Genomic DNA, 16,319 nt, shown 5'->3' on the forward strand with positions numbered 1-16,319 from the left:
TTAGGAAAATTCCAAACTTCCATTAATATCTATTCATATTGAAAATCTCACTCCTGCCTTCCTGCTCATCCTGAAACCTTACCAGTCCACCCCTGCAGCTCTTTGCTCTGTCATGTTGAATAACCTGCGGTAACCTGAATGTGTCCTACTTCTCAACCCCCTCATGCTTTTGCACATGTAGTTTCTTCTGCCTAAAATGCCTTTTCTCCACCCTCAGTCAGCCTACTGACTGGTGAGCTCTGGGTTCCAGCAGCCTGTGCCTCGTCACATGGTTTAGGAATTGGCTTATTGCTCATTTGCTTCTTTTTATATACTGTGAGCTCGTTGCGAAGAGCAACATCTTGCTCATCTTCATAGCCCCACTGCCTGAAGGCATTCGATATGTGTTTGAATGAATTTGGTGGGGGGGGCGGTAATTGCTAAGATTGGGTAAGTTAGGGAGCAGGGTTTGAAGGCCAGGGAGAAGAGTTTGAGTGATTACAAATAGGGAACCATTGTTTCATGTGCAAGGGAACAAAATGACAAAATGGACTGGGGGAGCTAGACGCTGGAGGAAGAGAGATTAGGTGGTCTGTCAGATGTTGGGAGCAATCTGGCTGTGAAGAAATGAGGGCTAAGATTAGGGCTGTGGCCCTGGGATAGGTAAGGGAAAGCCTGAAGGGAAACTGGTCTGGGGAGAGGGATGAGTTTATAGGCAGAAACAGGCAATCATTGTAACAGCTATCATTTATTGAACATCTGTCCCACCATGTACATACTAAGTGTCTTACAGGCCTGGGCAGGGCCTTGAGCTCTTGCTGAGAGGAGTTCAACAATGCCCTTTCCCCAGTGCATCTACTTGCTTTTGGGGCTTGGTTGCTGTGGTTGGTGGGTTCCGGTGAAATTCCTCGTATCTTTCTGTAGCCACAAATTTATTCAGAAATTGACCCACCCCACAAAACAGAGGGAACAGGAACTATCCCCACTGAGACTTAAGGCTATAAAAACATGACTGACAGATTGGGAAGGCCCAGCCAAAGTTAGATTTCAAGAAAGCACAATTGGGTTCCCAGGAGGAAAATCCCTATAAGGCAAAATGGATTTGGGGCTGGTGACCCAGACTCAACTCAAAGGCCTAAGGGAGAACCCCTTCAACAGTGTATCTTGTGTGCCCTGAGAGTGAGTTAAGGCAGAGGTGGAGGGAAGTGACTCTGAAGGAGAGTATGTGTGTGAATTGAATGAGCTTACCACTTGGAGAGCCAGGCAGCTTTGCCGTGGGATGGCTCTGACTGGGTTTAATGGAGACGGAGTATGTTCCCTTCCATTTCACTAAAGTTTTCCTGTCTGAGGAAACCTACAGAAACCTACACTAAGACCTTCAGAAGTCAGTTCACTAGAATTTTATTCCTTCAGGACTTCTGGGATTTAAGGCAAGAAACTGACACCAGTGCTATTGACATATTTCTTGCTCTACTGAATGTCGATCTGTGGTCCCATGATTAGCTCTGGGAGCAGGTGCCTGGCTGCCCATTGCTGGGGCAGAGGTTGGCAGGCAGGGCTGACTTGGTCAGAGTGGTATCTCTGACGGGCTGTAGGGAACAGGAATTGCAGAGTCTAGATCAAAGTGTATTTTAGTCTATCTTTCACTAGCAGGCTGAAGTAGTAAGCAGTAACCAGGGCTATTTGTGGACATGTAGGCAACATGGGGATTCTCAAAAACAAGAGCAAAAGGTAACCCCTGGAAAAGACTGTAGCTTTCTATTTGTCAAACAGGTAGAGGCTCAGCAACACCTGGAAGGTTGTTAGGAATGCAAATTCTCAGACCTACTGAATCAGAAAACCTGTATTTTAACAAGCCCTCCAGGTGGTTCTAATAAACACTAAAGTTTGAGAGTCACTGATAGAGTATCATTGCAAAAGTAAAATTATTTGAATTCAGGCTAATGACGTCTGGGATGTAGACACTCTAAAATCCATAATCCTCAGAACAACCCATTTCACTGATGGAGAAACTGATGTTACTATGTCCTCCATGTTGGCAAATTCAAAGAATATGTTCGTGCCCCTTCGCACTCAACCTCTCGGCATCATTGGCCATAGATGACCACTCCTTCTTGGAAACATTCTCTCTGCATGGCTTCTGTGACGACATGCTCTGTGGTCTTCCTCCTACAGCATCAGGCACTCAGTCTCTTTTCCTGGCTCTTCTCTCCAACTTCCAAATGTCAGAGCCCTAGGCTGGGACTTGCATCTCCTTCTTTCCTCTATCCTGATTGTCTTCCTAGGGGACCACTTCTCCTTCCATGGCTTTAAATACTGTCTAAGGGCTTATAGGTATATGACAGTCGAGTGGTTAAGATCCGGTATTCTCACCGCTGCGGCCTGAGACTGTTTCCACCTGTCTGTCGGTTGTGTCGATGAAAATAATCCATAACCAATCTATAAATCAAAATTTGGGTGAGTTTATTATGAGCCAATTTGAGGAGTAGCCTGAGAGAACTTTTCCGCCAAGGAAGGAAGCTCTCCGAAGAAGTGGGGTGTATAGAGGCCGGCCCGGTGGCGCAAGCGGTTAAGTGCGCTCGGTCTGCTGTGGCGGCCGGGGGTTCACAGGTTCAGATCCTGGGCACACACTGACGCACCACTTGGCAAGCCATGCTGTGGTGGCATCCCATATAAAGTAGAGGAAGATGGGCATGGATGTTAGCCCAGGGCCAGTCTTCCTCAGCAAAAAGAGGAGGATTGGCAGATGTTAGCTCAGGGATGATCTTCCTCACAAAAAAAAAAAAAAAGAAGTGGGGTGTACAGAGGGGTTATATACCATCTTGGAACAAAGAGCATCCATGATATGTGACAGGAATATCTCTTCTACTGCTGTTGTGAGATGCTTTGCTAGCACAGCAAGTCAGTGGTCAGCAGGTCAGTGGTTACAAGATGAGTGAAAGCAGGTTAGTAATTAAGCCTTAGTTTCCAGGAAGAAATGCTTATCCTTAAAGAAATGCTGATATGGGGGAGGCAACATCCCTGTCTTTAAGGGCATCGTTCTTGGCTTTGGGATATTGTAAATGTTTAAAGCAGATGTACAATGCATGCTCAAAAGGCCACTTCAGGCCTTTCTGGAAAAAGAAGGTCAGGTTGAATTAGTTTTAAACTGAATGGCTTTCTCATATACTCCAATATATCCTATTGCTTTTCATTTATACATCAGTTGTCATACTGTGGCAGCTGCCTGTTGCTGTGATGTTGAAGCTATGCCATTAGTATTTCAAATACCAGCAGGGTCACCCGTGGCGGACAGGTTTCAGTGGAGCTTCCAGACTAGACAGACTAGGAAGAAGGACCTGGCCACCCATTTCCAAAACAATCAGCCATGAAAACCCTATGAATAGAAGCAGAGCATTGTCTAATTAGTGCTGGAAGGCGAGAGGAGGACAGCGCAAAAAGACTGGGCAGGGTTCCACTCTGCTGTCCACAGGGTCACTAGGAGTTGGAATCAACTCGATGGCACTAACAACAAGAAAAATGGGCTCATGACTCCCCTAGACTCCAAACTTCATCTAATTACCCGCTTGACATCTCTACTCGGCTCTCTAACAGTATCTCAAATGTAATATATCCAAAGCAGCGCCCTTAATTCCCCACTCCCAAACCTGTTTCTCCTCAGTCTTCCCCATCCCAGTAAAGGGTATACCATCTACTCATCATCTCCTTGCTTAGTCCCCAAACCCAGGAGTCATCCCTGATATCCTCTAAGGCTTGTCACTTCTACCTCCAAAATACATCTCAAACCTATCCACCTCTCCACACCCACAGCCTCAGCCCCAGTCTAAGCTATCATCGTGTCTTTCCTGGGTGGCTCCTGCAGCGTCCTGACTGGTTTTCTTGCTTCCTTCTATTTTTGCCCCTTTTCAGTACATTCTTTGTACAGCAGGTTTAAAACAGAAATCAGATCACATCACTCTCCTGCTTAAAACCCTTAAGTGGCTTCCCACGGCAATTAGAATGCAGATGCTCGGGTGCCGCCTGGTGGCACAGCGGTTAAGTTTGCCCCCTCCGCTTCGACAGCCCCTGGTTCGCCGGTTCGGAACCCCGGGCGCGCACCGACGCACCACTTGTCAAGCCACACTGTGGCGGTGTCCCATATAAAGTGGAGGAAGATGGGCATGGATGTTAGCCCAGGGCCAGTCTTTCTCAGCAAAAAGAGGAGGATTGGCAGCGGATGTTAGCTCAGGGCTGGTCTTCCTCACACACACACACAAAAAGAATGCAGATGCCTGTTTGCGACCTAAATGATGCTGCATGACCTGCCCCATCTCCACCCTCCTTTCCCATCATTCCCCCGTCATTCACCACACTGCAGCCACACTAGCCATCTCTCTGTTCCTCAAGCACACTGAGAGCTTTTCTGCCTCTGGGCCTTTGTATGTGGGATTCCTTCTGGAATGCTCTTCCCAGCTAGCTCCTTTTCATCCTTCAGGCCTTGGCTCAAAGCTCACCCCCTCAGAGAGGCCATCTCTGACCGCTCTATCTATATAAGGCCTTCCTCAATCACCCTAACTCACGATTCTGTTCATTTCCTTCATGGCACTATGGCACTTGTCACAATCTGTAGTCACCCCATTTGTTTGTATTACCTTTCTCCCTGCTGGGTTGTATGCTCCATAAGGGCCCAGAGATTTTCTGTCTTATTCACAGTTTTACTCACAGGGCCTAAAAATGTGTCTAGCACAGAGCATGCACTCTGTAAGTATTTGCTGAGTGAATGAAAGAAACATTAAATAACTTTCACACACCAGTTTTATGTCACGTATGTTGTGAAGATATCAGCCATGTGGGAGGAGGAAGGAACTCCTGGGCATCTGTGATTGAATGCCTTCTTTTGAGTATTAAAGATAGGACTTGTCTAGCCCTTTAAGGCTGCTATAACAGAATATCATAGACTGGGTCACTTAGAAACAATAAACATTTATTTCTCACAATTCTGGAGTCTGGGAAGTCCAAGATCAAGTTCCCAGCAGATTTGATGTCTGGTGAGGGCCTGTTTCCTGGTTCATAGACGGCTGTCTCCTCGCTGTGTCTTCACATGGTGGAAGGGGCAAGCTAGCTCTCTGGGATCTCTTTTATAAAGGCAGTAATCCCATTCATGAGGGATTTACCCTCATGACCTAATCATCTCTCAAAGGCCCCATCTCCAAATACCATCACATTGGGGATTAGGTTTCAACATATGAGGTTGAGGGAGACACAGACATTCAGTCTATAGCAGGACTTGATGACAATATGGCGTAGATATAGAAATTCTCTTTATTGGACTTTGGATTTTAGGTCCTTTCTTGTATAGCAGGCATATCAGGTTGCTGGAAAGGCTGTTGAGAATGTGGACTCTGCCAAAAGCTTGTTTTCCTGGAGAACCTTGAGCTGAAGGTGGAGCCTTTTCCCAAAAGTAATAAATTCAAGTATCTTTGGTAAAAAAATTTCTCCCAGACCACTCCACATGTTGGCTGTCAACTTTCATTTTAGACCAAGCAGATTTTTCAACTGTGAAGTGGCCCTGGGCCATCCAGGGACCCCAAATTGACATCCAGATAAGGCTTTGCTCATGAAATGAGATATTTGAAAGTGCCTACCACAGTGTTTGGGGAAGTATGTTGGTGAAGAATGCATAAAGGGGGCTTGAGACTGTTCAGTCATTCCCCAAGTCTGCAGGAGGGGTTCATCAGGAGCTGGCTGTTTAAGGACTCAGACCCACCCGTGTTTTGCCATGTATGAGAGAGTGAGCATTGGATGACATCCAGCGTTGGTGTGTTTGCTAATTGAATTTGATTGAGTTAGTGATACATGGAGAGTCTTCTCTTCCCCCATCATCTGCCTTCTTTCCTTGCATCTGAGCAGGTGAAGAAACAAAACCTGAACACAGGCTAAGATTGACTGTGCAAAGGCATAAAATAGGCTCTCTTCCTTACATGAGCTTTTGGGAGTCAATCAAGGATTCATACAGTTTTTCGTTAGTCTGTTTGTTTTAAGAACTGCTTGGTATCCCCAGGCACACAGACAATGCAACCTAATAGGTCTTAAGATATAGAAAACAAGGGAAAACAGATTTTTAAAATTCTCTAATTAATTAAGAGGCTAAGCCTGTTGATAAAGTCATTTTAAAAAATCAACACTGGCCCAAACCCTAGTGAGGTGACCAACTGAATGTGTTTCTGCTGACCTGTGGCTAACGGAGTGGCCAGAACAAACTGAGGATGAACTATAGCTTGTCAGATCAGTGGTTCTCAACTTTTCTGTGTACCATCCCAGACATCATATTTCAAAGAATATTATCCAACCTGCTTTAATCCTGGAAGAAATTATATTTGACAGAAGATATGAGAGACTCGAAAACGGATTCTGCATCAGGCTGAATAAGCCAGAACATTTTTCTTTTTGATTAAATAACTCAAGCATAAAAATAATAAAAGCAAGGTTTTTGGTTCTGTCCTAGATGAAATAAGCCCACTTCTGTGTCCTATGGATTACAACTAAAAACTGTGAACACTACATGAAAGGCAACTGAATGAGGATCTTGAAAGTAAACAAAAGAAGATGAATTGTGGAGAGAAGTCAAATCTTAGAGAAGTGAGCTATATAGAGATGAGTTTCTTGTTTTTTTAAACTTTTTTCTCTTTTCTCTCATTGCTTTGATCTGAGGGCAGATACCATTTGCAAAACTATGTGGTGGGGGAACAAGAGGCTAACCTTGTGGTAGAAACTCCATCTTTCCAGAAAGAAGAACCAGAAAATGGAGACTGAAGAGAGGGTGTGTGTGTGATCCTTATATTTTTCCTCTCTCAGCTTTGCTCTGAAGGTGGGCCCTAGTTGTAGAGCTGCACTTTGGTGGCAGTGCGAGCAACTAAAATTCCAATAGAAATCCCATCTTTCTGGCCAGAGGAACCAGAAAAGGTGACCCTGAGGGCTTGAGAGTGTTGGAGGACTCACGAGAAGGAGAGAACTGGAAGGGGGTCACATAATTCTGTGTATAAACCCGTACATGTCATGGGCTCACACTTGAACTGTGCTTGCATGGGACAGGCCCAAACTAGCACAGCAAGTCTTTGAGAACAGAACTGAGAGGTAAGCCACTGACCACAGACAGTGAAGCAGAACTAACAGTCTGAACCTAACCAGGATGATTGCCTGCTATAACGAAAAGAAAAAATCAACATTCTTCAGAGGAATTTCATTAGACACAAAGTTTATACAACACAATATTAAAAATGACCAGGACATAATCTAAAATTACTTGACGAGGCTGGCCCAGTGGTGTAGTGGTTGGGTTCACATGCTCCACTTTGGCGGGCCAGGATTTGCAGGTTCAGATCCCAGGTGTGGACTGATGCACTGCTTATCAAGCCATGCTGTGGCTGCATCCCATATAAGGTAGAGGAAGATGGGCACAGATGTCAGCCCAGGACCAATCTTCCTCAGCATAAAGAGAAGGATTGGCAACAGATGTTAGCTCAGGGCTAATCTTCCTCACATGCACACACAAAAAATAAATAAAATTAAAATTACTTGACATAAAAAGAACAGGAAAAAAGTCAAAACATGTTATACACCTGAAACTAATGTAGTGTTATATGTCCATTATATCTCAATAAAAAGAAACTTAACAACACACACACAATAACAGGAAAGTACAATCAATTCTCATAGGACAATTAACCATTGCCACCCCAAGATGACCCAGATGTTGGAATTATGAGACAGACTTTAAAACAGCTATGGTAACTATGCTTCATGAACTAATGGTAAACATACCTGAAATAAATGGAAAGAAGAAGTTCTTGGAAGAGAAACAGAAACTATAAAAAAGAACCAAACAGAAAATTTTTAGAACTGAAAAAATACAATACGTGAAATTAAAAAATTAATTTGATGGGCTAACAGCAGAATGGAGATGACAAAGAGAGAGTCGATAAACTTCAAAATAGATCAGTAGAATGTATTCAATCTGAAGAATAAAGAGAAAAACAATTAGGAAAAAAATGAACAGAATCTCAGGGATCTGTGGAACAATAGCAAAAGTTCTAACTTTTATACCATTGGAGTTCTGAAGAAGAGGAGAGACAGATTGATGCAGAAAAATGTTAGAAGAAATAATATCTAAAAACTTCCCAAATTTAATAAAAGACATAAATTTACAGATTCAAGAAGCTTGGTGAATCCTAAATAGGATAAACTCAAGGAAAACCACATAAAGACACATCATAATTAAACTGCTGAAAACAAAAGGTAAAGAAAAATTCTTGAAATCAGCTAGAGAAAAGTGAAATATGGGGGACACATAGGTGAACAATGACTTGAATGACAGTAGATTTCTCCTCAGAAACCGTGGAGACCAGAAAACAGTGGAACAAAATCTTTAAAGTGCTAAAAGAAAACATCTGTCAACCCAGAATTCTATATTCAGCAAAAATATTCTTCGGGAATAAAGGCTAAATAAAGATATTCTCAAATGAAAGAAAACTAAGAGAATTTGTCATCAAGAGACCTGTTCTAAGAGAATTGCTAAAGGAAGTTCTTCACACTGAAGGAAAATAATACCAGAGGGAAACTTAGAACTTCAGGAATAAAAGCAGAGCAACAGAAGTGGTAAATAGCTAGGTAAGTATAAAAGTTTATTTTTCTTCTCTCAAGTTTCTTTAAATATGTGTGATTGAGTGAAAGCAAAAATCATATCATTGCCTGTTGGAGTTTTCAAACGTATGCATAATACATATGACAGCTATGATATAGAGGAGGAAGGGTAAAAAGGCCTAGATGGTTGAAAGCTTCTACATATGACTTGAGGTAGTAAAATATTAACTCTGCGTAAACCATGAAAAGTTAAGTATATATACTTTATTTCCTAGAGCAACCCCTATAATAATAACTGAAAGGGATATAGCCAAAAAGCTAACAGATAAGTTAAAATGGAATAATAAAAAATATTCAAATAATAAAAAAAAGCAGGAAAATTAGAACAAAAACAACAACAAAAGACACAGAAAGTAAAAGCATAAAACACATAATAAAATGGTAGCCCTAAATACAATCATATTAATAATTATATTACATGTAAATGGTCTGAATATACCAATTAAAAGGAAGAGATTGTCAGATTGAATTTTAATAGATCACATCATGGTTGCAACAGCATTGTAATTTTGCTAAAAACCACTGAATTGTTCACTTCAAATGGGTTAATTTTATGTTATTTGAATTTCACTTCAATAAATGATTTTTTAAAAATACCACAACATAGGCTATATACAAGACATGTACTTTAAATACAAAGAACTAGATAGGTTAAAAGTAAAAAGATGGAAAAGGCTATACCATGCAAACACTAATCAAAAAGAAAGCTGGTGGGAGAGAAAGGACAGGTCTTCTTTACAGATAAATTCCAGTTAATCAATGGAGAGGGAGTGAAGGAAATAGAAAATCATCATTATGCCACCACTGTAATAATTTTTGCAGGCAAGATTCACCAATGGATGCTAAAATTAATGGGAGAAAGTTTGAGAAGAAACTGGGTATTTGAATAGTCTCAAAGTATCTTTCCCCAGATATTTATTTATTACAAAAGGGGAAAATAGTCACTTTACAGTAGGGAAAACTTGCAGACACCCTGTGATCAAGTTACACATCACCAGTAATAAGACATATTGATATGAGGTACCTGCTGATATAATGCACTAATAAGGGCACATTATGCAGTTTTCTTGCCCAAAATGAATAACATCAATCTAATCATAAGAAAACATCAGACAAACACAAATTGAGGAATATTTTACAAAATAACTGACTAGTACTGTTCAAAAGTGTAAAGGTCATGTAAGACAAGGCAAGAATGAGGAACTGCCACAGATTGGTGGAGACTAACACAACTAAATGTTATATGGGATCCTGGATTGGATCCTGGAACGAAAAATGACATTGGTGAAAAGCTGGTAAAATCCAAATAAAGTCTATAGATTAGTTAATACTATTGTACCAATGTTAATTTCTCAGTTTTAATCATTATATCATAGTTATGCAAAGTGTTAACATTAGGCGATGTTTGGTGAAGTATACATGGGAAATCTCTGTATTATTTTTGCAACTTTTCTGTAAGTCTAAAATTATTTCAAAAGAAAAAGAGTTAAATATTTTTTAACTGAAAGGAAGGAAGGAAAGAAAGAAGTAGTGGCTATTTTAATGTCAGATAAAGTAGACTTCAGAACAAGGAATACTACCAGTGATAAAGAGGGACATTAAATAATGACAAAAGAGTCAATTCACCAAGAAAACATAACACTCCTAAATGTGTATGCAACTAACAATATAGCTTCAAAATTCGTGAAGACAAAATGGGTAGAACTGAAAGGATAAATAGACAAATCCACAATTATCTTTGAAGACTTGAATACTCCTCTCTGAGTAATTGATAGAACAAGTAGAAGGAAAATCAGTAATGATATGTAAGACCTGAACAACACTATCAACCAGCTTGACCTAACTGACATTTTTAGAGCATTCCACTCAATAGCAACTGAACACATATTCTTTTCACATGAGATTTCACAAAATTAGAACACACTTGGAGAGTTATGTCTTGATCTGGGATTATCAAGAATGGATTTTCCCCACTTACAGAGAGTCAGGGTTCTCAAGGACACCTGAGACAAACTCAAGCTTCTGTCAGAGAGTCTCAGCATCTGAGTGCAAGTTACCTAGGGATCTTGAATTAAGTTAGCCGACTGGAGACTTCCCCTGATGTGTCTGCCTGTTACCTCTCAGGGTTTTGGTGGCTGCATATGGCTGGCTTCTGCTTTGGTGTTTGCTGTGACTTCCAGGAAAGGAAGCACCTCCCCTAAATTAATACCATGTCTGGTATATAATCTAAATCAGTTTATCAAGGAAACAGGGAATGTGCCAGGCCTAGAAGCCTTCTTCCTACTGTCTCATCTCTTCTTTTGAAACCCAGATGTGTGTGTGCCTGTGTGTGCATATATCTTTTTACTTCTCTGAATCTCATAACACGGCTTCAGATATTATCAGGTTCCTCTATCATCAGAGATATTAATCTGTTCTGTAGTTGTGGTAGATGAAATAATGCCCTCTCCCCAAACATGTTCCTGTCTTAATCCCTGGAATCTGTGAATATGTTCCCTTATGTGGTAAAACAAACTTCTCAATGTGATTAAGTTAAGAATTTTGAGATGGAGAGATTATCCTGGATTATCTGGGTGGGCACAATGTAATCACAAGGGTCTTTATAAGAGGGAGACAAGAGAGTAAGAACCAGAAAAGGAGGTGTGATGACAGAAGCAGAGGCTTGAGGGTGTGGTCTGAAGATAGAGGAGGGGTCCATGAGCCATGGAGTGCAGGCAGCCCCTAGAAACCAGAAAAGGCAAGGAAACAGATTCCTCCCTGGAGCCTCCTGAAGGAACACAGCCCTGCCAACACCTTGGTTTTAGTACTATGAGACCCATTTCAGACTTCTGCCTTCTAGAAATGTAAGATAATAAATTTATGTTGTTTTAAATGACTAAGTTTGCAGCAACAGAAAACTAACACAGTAGCCAAATGTACCAGTCTTTCTTTTTATCGCTTTCTAGATTTGGGTTCACATTTAGAAAGACCTTTACCACTCTGAGATTATAAAACTTTTCCCCGTATCTCTTTTTGGAACCTCCATGGTTTAAGATTTTATTACTTTAATAGATTGACTAATTGAAGGGACCAGCCAGAGGCTCACATTCTGCACTGATAGAATAGCGAAAAGTAAACAGGGTGGAAAGCTTGCCCATTTGACCTTTGGACTGGGGCCTGTCTTTCCCTATAGGAGTCTGCTAGTGTAGGTGGGGCTGGCCATTTATTGTCCATCCAGCTGACACTCAGGACTGTAAAATCTAGCCTTGGTTGTAGTGTGCTGGTGGGAGCCAAGGACTGAGGGAGCTACAGTTCTCCTTGTGAGAGAGATGTGTTTTCAACAGCTGGAGCGGGGAGGTGGAATGTCCCATATTCCCATGAAGGGACTTGGGCGAGCACGTGAACCTGAGGGTGGGGAAGGGAGGCCCATGGGAACAGGGCCAGCTACATAATTTGTGGGGCCAAGTGCAAAATAACAATGTGGGGGCCCTTGTTTAAAAAATAGGAGAAAGTACTGTTAGAGGTGCTAAATATAAAGCTTTTCCTTTCTTCCAGTCTCTCTTTTGACTTGTCATGGTGTTTTTTATTTACTATTTAATGCCATTTTAAGTAAAGTTAAGGTTTTATATTGTTAGCATGAATTTTACCACTCATCTTTATATTGTGCAGTGCCAGTTTTAAATGTAAATATATCAGCATTTAACTCAGGTGTGGAATCACCAAAATTACGCAATTTTTAATTTGTGGCTTGTACATGCATACATAAAGTCAATCCTCATTATTTGTAGATTCTGTATTTGTGAATTTACCTATTTGCTACAATTTATTTGTAACCCCCAAGTCAATACTCTTGACACTTTTGGTCATTCATGGACATGCGCATGCAGAGAGTGGGAAAAATTTGAATCAGTCGACACACATGTTCCCAGCTGAGGTTGAACAAGGTGAAGTTCTGCTTTCTTATTTCAGCTCTCAAACTGTGAACCAGTGTCTTTTTGTGGTCTACTAGTGCCACATTTTTTGCATTTTTGTGCTTTTTGTTGGTGATTTCACTGTTTCAAATGACCCCCAGTGCTGAAGTGCTGTATAGTGTTCCAAAGCGCAAGAAGGCTGTGATGTGCCTTACCGAGAAAACACGTGTGCTAGATAAACCTCATTCAAGCACGAGTTATAGTACCATTGGCTGTGAGTTCAAATGTTAATGAATCAACAATATATGTAAAATAAGATGTCTTTAAACAGAAACACACATAAAACAAGGCTATGTACTCACCAGTTGATGAATATGTTGTGGACAGAAGCTTGCAGGAACCTAACTCTATATTCCTCCTAGGAGCAGTGTGGTTCAGTATTTGCTAATTGAGTGTTCGTGGTGGCTTTCTAGACCATAACTATGGTGAATAACAAGAATCAATTGTATTTCATTCTTACAAGAACAGTGGAAACACGGCACAAAAGTACCTCGGCTGTTTTCACTCCTGTGATAGTGTGATTTATAATAAATACAGTCATCCCCCCTTATCTGTGGTTTTGCTTTTTGAGGTTTCAGTTACCCACAGTCAACTGAGGTCTGAAAATATTAAATGGAAAATTCCAGAAATAAACGATTCATAAGTTTTAAATTGCACACCATTCTGACTACTGTGGTGAAATCCTGAAATTTTCCTCTCTGTTCTGCCCCGGACATGAATCATCCCTTTGTCCAGCACCTCTATGCTGTTCGTGCTACCCACCCATTACTCACTTAGTCACTTAGTAACCGGTTATCAGGTCTGTCTGTCCTGGTATCATAGCTTGTGTTCAAGTAACCCTTATATTACTTAATAGTGGTCCCAAAACACAAGAGTAGTGATGCTGGCAATTTATTACAGTATATTGTTGTAATTGTTCTATTTTATTATTAGTTATTGTTAATTTTTTACTGTGTCTAATTTATAAATTAAACTTTATCATAGCTTGTATGTATAGGAAAAAACATAGTATATACAGGGTTCGGTACTATCTGTGGTTTTGGGCATCCACTGGGGGAAGGTAACCCCTGCAGATAAGGGGAGATTACTGTATATATTTGGTCTTTGCCCATTTCTGGCACTAAGCACCCAAAACCCTGGGAATTTCCTAAGTGATGAGAGTGACAAAGGCACTTTTGTTATGTTAATGGTGACTTTTGGACCCCACCTAAGGATGAGGTTGGTTGCCAGGGAACCAACCCTGTGATTAGAGGGTTGAAACTTTCAGTCCCACCGCCTGACCTCTGGGGAGGGGAGAGGAGATAGAGGTTGAATTGATCACCAATGGCCAATGATTTAATGAATCACGCCTATGTAATGAAACCTCCATAAAAACCCAAAAGGACAGGGTTTGGAGAGCTTCTGTGTTGGTGAGCCAGAGAGCTTCTACCAAGAGGATAGAAGCTTCTTTTTTCAGGACCTCACTCTATGTATCTTTTCATCTGGCAGTTGATTTGTATGCTTACTACCCTTTGTAATAAATCGATAATCTAGTGAGTAAACTGGTTTCCTGAGTCCTGTGAGTTGCTCTAGCAAATTAATGGAATCCAAGGAGGGAGTTGTGGGAACCTCTGATTTATAGCCAGTTAGTCAGAGGCACAACCTGGGGTTGTGATTGGCATCTGAAGTGGAGGGTGGTCTTGTTGGACCAAGCTCTTAACCTGTGGAATCTGATGTCATCTCCAGATGGATAGGGTCAGGATTGAGTGGAATTGCAGGACGCCCACAGGAAAACCAGAAGTGATGATAAAGCCCCATGATACTCAGGGAAGAGACGTGCCAGAGGGACAGCAAACTTCTGTCTTCTGCTCACTAGAGGGTAAAGGACAGAGAGGGAAGGAGGAGACCTAGCAAACCTCTGCATCTGATATTAAACAGTATTCTGAATGAGGTCACAATCAGTATAATACAAGTGTGAATTTTTAATTCACCATATTTAACTAATTAAGGAATCATAATGGATTAGTTATCTTTACATCTACTTTTTCATCCTGATCTTGAAAATATTTCATCATATTTAGCATTATCAGGAGTATGAGATGAGATAATTACTGCAATTGGGCATTCAATTTAACTCAAAATTTCCTGGCATTACTAATGTGAGAAAATAACACTATAAAGGGAAAGAGAGAATTATAATTTAATAAAAAGTCTTTCATCTATCCATTTGTAAAAATTCTCAGAACAAGAAATAAGCAGAAATGTTCTCTACCTAATATGAGACAATCTACAATTTATTAATCATTCTCACTTTGGGAGAATGTGTATAAGTGTAACTATCTTGTTGAGGTGTCCAGCTCATTGGGGTATAAACACGAGCTTTCTGTTTTCTGGGACCTGTCCCCCAACTGTGGTAGGTTGAACCTGCCTCTCTTATTAGGTAGTAGCTCTCTTAACAACTTCTTATTTTGATCCCATAATTTTTCATCTCATTACCATCTCTTAGTTATGAGAATTCTCTTAGGCCAGTCTCTAAGATTCAGTTCTGTCTGAATCTTCATTCTCACACCTGATACAAATCTCTCCTTACTTGACTGGGTGAGGTTGCCATTCTCTCTCTCTGCTTGTTGTTGCTTCCCTGGCTAACCCTGACTGACCGTCAGTATCAGACTGACACATGCCCTCTGGGTGGCAGGAATTTAAATGCTGGTCACTTGTAGGGTAAATCTGGAAGCCTTGACAAAATCTACCCTGAATACAGGCACCAGCCATGGGAGAGGCAGCTCCTGCAGCACTCTGCCTGTATCCCACTGTCTTAGCTCAGGCTGCTAGAAAAAAAATTCCATAGACTGGGTGACTTCAACCACAAACATTCATTTTTCACAGTTCTGGGAAGTCTAAGATCAAGGCTCTCACAGATTCAGTGTTTGGGGAGAGCTGCTTCCTGGCTCATGGATGGCCATCCTCTCTCTGTGTCCTTACAGTGGGGAACGGGCAAGGGAGCTCTCTGGGGCCTCTTTTATAAGGGCACTAATTCCACTCATGAGAGCTCCACCCTCATGATCTAATCCCCTCCCCAAGGCCCCACCTCCTAACAGCATCACCTTGAGGATTAGGTTTCCACATATGAATTTTGGGGGGCACACAAATGTTTAGTCCAAATCATACACCCAAGTCTTGTGAGGCCATTTCAGATGGTCTGTACCTCACAGATTCATCCTGGAGGCCCCTTGCCTTGGCACCCTGCCGAGGTGGTGCCAACAAGATGGCCAGGCCCAGTCACTCTCCCTTGGTGACACTCGCCTGACAGTGGGTGGCCAGCGGCTCCACAGGCCTCTTTCTCTCAGTTCTGGCGGCACACTCTTTCTCCTTTTCCTGGGCCCTCAGCACACTGCAGAAGGGGATGACGTCCGGGGTGAGGGGCCGTGAAGGAGGAAAGAAGCTCTCTTCCTGGCCAGCGTGCTCCTCCAAGGCTAGCCTCGCCGACCCCCAGCCCTCTCCCGTGGGCAGGGACGCGGTGTGGTGCAGGGCAGTACACGGTGGACTAGCTTTCCTGCTTGCAGTGAGCCTTGAAGGGGGCTGGCTGACTTCTAACAGCGGGTGGCGCTCTGAGCTCAGAATATGGGATGTTTTACAACTTTTGTACTCAGCTCTAGGCCTTAGCCTCAATTCCTGAATGACAGAAAAAACCTCGCTCAACATTTTATGGTATAAGTACTGCACTGAAACCGC

The sequence above is a fragment of the Diceros bicornis genome, chromosome 4 (assembly GCF_020826845.1).
Source record: "Diceros bicornis minor isolate mBicDic1 chromosome 4, mDicBic1.mat.cur, whole genome shotgun sequence".
Lineage (NCBI taxonomy): Eukaryota > Metazoa > Chordata > Mammalia > Perissodactyla > Rhinocerotidae > Diceros > Diceros bicornis.